This window comes from Nicotiana tabacum, chromosome 1, assembly GCF_000715075.1.
Source record: "Nicotiana tabacum cultivar K326 chromosome 1, ASM71507v2, whole genome shotgun sequence".
NCBI classification, from domain to species: domain Eukaryota; kingdom Viridiplantae; phylum Streptophyta; class Magnoliopsida; order Solanales; family Solanaceae; genus Nicotiana; species Nicotiana tabacum.
The window spans coordinates 192892691-192899382 of record NC_134080.1 but is presented as its reverse complement, the minus strand read 5'-3'; positions in this window follow the sequence as shown (position 1 = coordinate 192899382).

Below are 6692 nucleotides of genomic sequence, written 5' to 3'. Positions count from 1 at the left end.
TGCCATTTGCATATTAGAATATCATGTTTTTGGATCTTGTTTGCATTTCGTTCAAACGCCTAGTTAATTACTGATTCATGAAAAGGTAGTAAGTAATAATTTTCACATTGTGATTCTTTCTGAATAAGTTGGTAATACTCTCTGCATTCGACTAGGAAAACATGTTTTAGGTAAAAATAATCTCCAAACTGTCTTAATAACTTGGAACAACTACTGCATATCGCTTTGCACCTAGGAAAGCCTTAGGTAATAACTTAAATAAAATTGGAACTACCTTTGTTTGATTATCAACTATTAAAATCAGTAGGCAAACCAGATTCAGACTTGTTTTCTGAGTCATGTAATAAATCTGGTTCTGCGGTTATCACTTGCACACCCTGCTTTAGGATTATGAATTCAGACTTTAGCTGTGCATGACTCATGCTATCTATGTGCGTTATTTGTGGAGGTATACTTGAGCCTTCTACTTGCTTCTATGTTTTCCCCCTAAGTGCAGTCTTATGTGTTTTGTATGTAGCTTTAGTATTTTGCCTTTAAACTTGAGGGTCTGCCTAGAACCTCCTTCTTATAGGATAGGAGTCCTAAATTTCTCCGGGACTGATAGGAAGGGACGGGTACATCATGCAATAGGGGTCAAGACCAACCCTATCTTTAACTACCTTCGCGGGCGGGAAAGGGTAGATATGGATATGATGACTAGTACGCTAATACCACGTGTAGCCCCTCTTTTGAGGAGTGTCATACCAGGTATTGCATTGATGTGATCCATATTATTATAAAGCCTAGGACGCCCTCCCCCTTTTAGGCTTGGATTGTAATTTTTCTCAAAAATCTTGCTTTTCACTAATTGTTTTCAAACACCTGTGTATTTACCATACTGGCCGGGAACCACACTAGTGGATCTTGAGGGGTGTCTAACACCTTGCTCTTAGGATAATTTCAAGCCCTTACCCTATCTCTGGTTACCAAACATAGTTAGAAATGAACCCTATAGGTGCCCTAATGCACCATAAAATCGTTAGGTGGCGACTCTTCAAAATTGCAAAACCCCTTTCCTAAAAGGAAAGAGTTGTCCCATACCAAAATGTCATAAACCCGATTTCCGCGGAAAGGAACAAGGGGGCGTGACAGCATGGAGACTCTGCTGGGGATTTTTTTAGGCTTTTACCATTTCATATTGTTCTTATGAATTTGTACCCCCCCCCCCCCCAATGTGCAATTACTTGTTTAATTTCTTCAAGCATTTAATTGCTTCTTCAAAAGCAAAACTGACATATTTTTCTTGTTTCTTTCCTTCCTTATAACTGCTTTAAATTAAGAAATTGTTGTATTTATCGCTTTCTTAACATGCAAATACATGTCAACATGCCTTTAATTATTGCATAATCATGCTCAACATTATACTTCACTCGTGCAAAACAAATACTATAGCAATGCTTGATGAGTGGTTGCACTTTTCCTATATCATTACCCCTAAATTCTGAAAGGTATATTTACGGTAAAACTAGTCGATCAGCGGTACAGTCGACGGTTCGGTATCTTTCCCCTTGAATTGTTCGCTCAAGGGTACCGGTCTAAAACCTAATAGAAACCTTACTCTGTTTAAATTATGCATGCATCATGGTCAAACGTAGCCGGGTTAGTTATGTTGTCCACATAATGATCCTTTAAGATAGCCTTGTCCAAATGTCCACTGGGTTTCCCTAAACCCAAACGGACACCATCACGTTCTGTGCATTTATTTGGAGAACTAAATGCTTCATGCTAATTGTTGATGTTAAATAGTCGAGTCCGGTGAGGGTATGGTCTTAACCCTTTTGTTTTGCTGAAAATGAAGAACAAAGTCCCCAACTTCGGTATGGTCAACACACCCTCACTCTTGCTAGACTGGTGGAGGAATCTTCGTAAAATGACCAAATAAATGAATGGAAAGAGAGGGCCGCCAAATCCAGCGAGAAGCTGGAGTATCTAGAATATAGCCTATTGGAATTGGAAGGAAAGGTGAGGAAGAGAGTCACCGATTGCCAGAACGCCGAGGGAAATGAAGGAGAATATTTGGCAAAAGCATTTTTACTAATGAACATATGCGAATTGGAGGATTTGATCAACGAGAAAATTCAACCTGAGGAAGGTCCTTCTGGGACCAAATAGATAGGAGTTTACCTTTTTCTCTTTATGGATGTAATAAGGCCAATGGCCATTAGTGACTTTTATTTCTTGTTTATTTAGCGTCGTTTTGGGATTCGTCTATTTCTATCAATAAAATGAGGCATTTAGCATTCTAAGTTCTCCAAATCAATTTGTCGCTAGGATTACCTCGGGCACAAAGAGGTTCCCAAATTAGGACACGCTTTACATTCCCACACTATGTGTTTAAATATTGCAATACTTTTTATAATCTTCACTAACTTGATTACCTTTTGTTTTATTATTCCCTTCCCCAAAGGTTAGTTCGTGCACTCTGGAATCATCATCTTATTTCACAAGATCCAAGGGCGCTCCACCCACTCCTCCTCTTAGTCCCATTAAAGGCAAGAACAAAGGCAAGATGGAAGATTTGAACAACATCAGGAAGAAGAAGACAATTGAACGGGTAGAGGCCACTGATGGCCAGGGTATTCGGGTTCCTAATGAGAATGTGTCACAACTTGAACAAAAACTGTTGAAATTACAGGAAGAGCTTGATCAGGTTCGGAATCTGGCAAACCTGTCATTTTCCCTCAACACCCCAAATATCAACTTCCCCAGCACTCAAAACCCTACACCTCCTCAAAATATCCCAAAACAACAGAATTATCCCGCTCCTTACCATCACATTGCTCCCCCAAAGAACCAATGTAACACCTTCCATACCCCAAACAACACTCCACTACTCATCCCAGAACCTCAGAACTCCACAAACGATCATTTCCACACCCATACACAGGCCACCATAACACTCCTATCTACGTGGAGACCATGCCACACTCCACCCAACCTATCTCAGACACACCTAAATCTGATGAAAATGATCTACTTATCAGGAACTTGGCCGAGGAACTTAAGAAATTGACCAGCCGAATTCAGGGCGTCGAGGGAAGCAAAGGAATTGAGGGGCTGAACTATGAGGACCTTTGCATACAGCCTGACGTCGAACTGCCTGAGGAGTGCAAACCTCCTAAGTTCAAAATTTTTGATGGTATGGGTGATCCAAAGGTCCATTTGAGGACATATTGTGACAAGCTGGTTGGAGTAGGGAAGGATGAAATGATCAGTATGAAGCTATTCATGAGGAGTTTGAAAGGAGATGCATTATCTTGGTACATCACCCAAGATCCCAAGAAGTAGTCAAGCTGGGTAGGCATGGCATCTAACTTTATGGATAAATTCAGGCTTAATACAGAGAATGCACCAGACGTGTTCTATAATCAGAATTTGAAGAAGAAGCCCACGAAGACGTTTCACGAGTATGCTACTCGCTAGAGGTCCGAAGCTGCTAAGGTCAGACCCGCCTTAGAAGAAGAGCAAATGAACAAGTTCTTAGTCCGGGTTCAGGACCCACAGTACTATAAGGGACTGATGATGATTGAGAGCCACAAGTTCTCCGAAATTATCAAATGAAGTGAGAGAATTGAATAAGGTATCAAAAGTGGTATGGTTACAAACTTCGAGCCCTTAAAAGCTACAAATAAGGCTTTACAGTACAGTGGTGTATCCAAGAAAAGGGACGTAGGGGCCATGATGGTTGCACAGAGGACCAAGTCCCCCCTCAAATACAAAACTTATCCAACACCTCCACTCACATACTAGCCAACCCCAAATTACCAAGCACCTTCACCTTCATACCAAGCTCCGCTACTAACTTATCAGTCATCGCCACCTCCTACATATCAAACTACCTTACCCAGATACTCCCAACCCACTCATGTCTACCAAACTTATAATGCTCAACCATCCCATTATCAATCGCCCCCTACACGCCAAAACTTCCCTAGACACCGACCTAATTTTGATCGTAGACCTCCAAAGCAATATACAGCTATCGCTGAACCCATCGACCAGCTGCATGAGAGATTCAATGATGCTAGTTGTGTCACCCTAATCCCTACTACAACCCCTAAGAATCCTTCTCAGTGGGTTAACCCAAACAAGTCCTATGCCTACCACTCCGGCATGAAACGGCACACCATCGATAAATGTCGCTCCTTGAAAAACAAGATACAGTCCTTGATTGATAACAAGATTATTGTGGCAAAGGAACCCACTCCAAATGTCTGCAACAACCCTCTGCCAGACTATAAGGGTGGAGGTATCCACATGATTAAAATAGAAGATGATCAGGATCCCGAAGGATCAATCGGGTTGATCGCAGAAGGTGATGACCAAAAGAAACCAACAATCACTCTCAATCTAATCATAGACCAGATCCAATCGTTTGAGGACGCCAAGGTGAATATGTCTATACCTCTTGAGTTTGAATCAGCGCCACCCACAAAGACACCAGCACCAATTGAGGTTGATTTCGTGTCTCTGGCAAATGCACCCACACCATTTGAGGTTGCAGTTTTGCCACCCAAGGCACATGGTCCACTCGAAGTGAGGATAACCGTGCCGATCCCAGTGGTAATGTCAACCATGCCATCATTCCATACAAATGATGTACCATGGGACAATATAGCTGAGGCAAGAAGGAAAGGCAAGGTCAGGATTGAAGAAACTGTCACAACACAGGGTATGATAAGAACTGGTAGAGTCTGTACCCCTAAACATCTAGCTGAATCAAGCAATTAGGCTTCCAATCGGCCACCCCTCATTGAGACAGGTCCAGGTGACCTTTGGAGGAAAATACAGGCCAAAGAATATTCGGTCATCGACCAGTTAAACAAGACGCCAATCCAAATATCCATTCTCTCCTTACTGCAAAATTTAGAGGCGCACAAGAATGCTTTGTTAAAGGTTCGAAATGAAGCATACGTACCAAGTAACATCACTAGCGGGAAAGTGGCCAATATGGTAGGACAAGTGCTGGAAAGCCATAAGATCACTTTTCATGAAGACGAGCTGCCACCTGAAGGGCTGGGGCATAACAAAGCACTGCACATCACGTACAATGCGAAGATTCTTTCATCACCAGAATCCTGATCGATGGAGGTTCCAGTCTTAACATTTGTTCGTTGGTAACACTAAAGAAGTTGGGTAAAGGGCTGCATGAGATAAAGGATGGAACAATTAATGTGAAAGCCTTCGATGGTTCTTAGAGGTCCACCATTGGTGAGATTAGTCTATGCTTGTAGATGGGACCAACCTGGTTTGAGGTCGATTTCCAGGTAATAGATGTACCAACATCTTACAACTTGTTGTTGGGACAACCATGGATTCATGTTGCTGGGGTCGTAGCATCAACACTGCATCGGGAAGTAAAGTACGAATGGAATCACCAGGAAGTGATCATTCACGACGACGGTAGCAACCCTATATATAGTTGCCAGACCATTCTGACGATCGAGGGAAGGAAGAAGCTGGGTGGAGAAACATACCACCACATTGACCGGGTCAATGCTATCGACAAAGACAAATGGTGGGATAGCAAAATTGAGAGTATACTAAGTTGGAGTGGGTACAAACCTGGAAAAGGGCTCGGCAAGAACCTCCAAGGAATCTCTAAACCCATAAATCTCAAGAAACATGACACTATCTTCGGTTTTGGATATGAATACACCTGGGAAGAATTCAACAACTGGTCGCCACCATGGCGGGGTCCTTACTATCCATTTGAGCAGCCAATACCGCATCTGGAGCAGACTTTCCAACAAGCTGGCATTATTTATGGGTCATATGAAGAAGAAGTGCTTGCAGCAGTGAAGAACTTGTTTTTTGAGGACAATGATATGGACTCTTTTGTTATTCTCGATGAAAAGGGGGAGGAAGGACCTTCCATACAGGCTGTGAGCAGAGGGGCCCATCTCAAGAATTGGACCATCGGGACAACCAAAGCCCGACATGCCTCGGGGTAGCAAGGCTAAAAAAAGCATTATTCACTATTTTTACTAAATGATTTTCTTTTCGCATTTTTCAATTCCCGCAATAAGATCTTTGATATTCAAAACAGTTATTAAATCTATCAAAAACATGTTTGGTTTTTCTTATGAATTAATATTTATTGCTTACTTTGCCTATACAGCATTACTATTACTTATCTTGATGAACCAATGACTGTGACATACAATGAGATGACGCAACAAACGGACATGGATTCAGAGGAAGATGACATATTTGACGAGATTGTCAAAAAAGTTGAGAATTCGGAGAATAGACCTAAGTCCAACCTGGACGAGACCGAAATTATCAACCTGGGAGATGCAGAAAACGTCAAGGAAACACGAATTAGCATTCACGTATCGCCATTAGAGAAGAAGGAATACACAGAATTTCTAAAGTAGTATGAGGACATATTCGCCTGGTCATATGATTACATGACTGGTCTAAGTACGTCCATTGTGGCTGACAAACTGCCAACCAATCTAATGTGTCCACTGGTAAAGCAAAAGCTAAGGTTCAAGCCTGATATGAGTTTGAAAATCAAGGAAGAAGTCAACAAGCAGATCAAAGCTAAGGTTCTCAGAGTAGTAGAATACCCGACATGGTTAGCCAACATTGTTCCAATACCAAAGAAGGATGGGAAGGTCAGAGTCTATGTCGATTACCGGGATCTC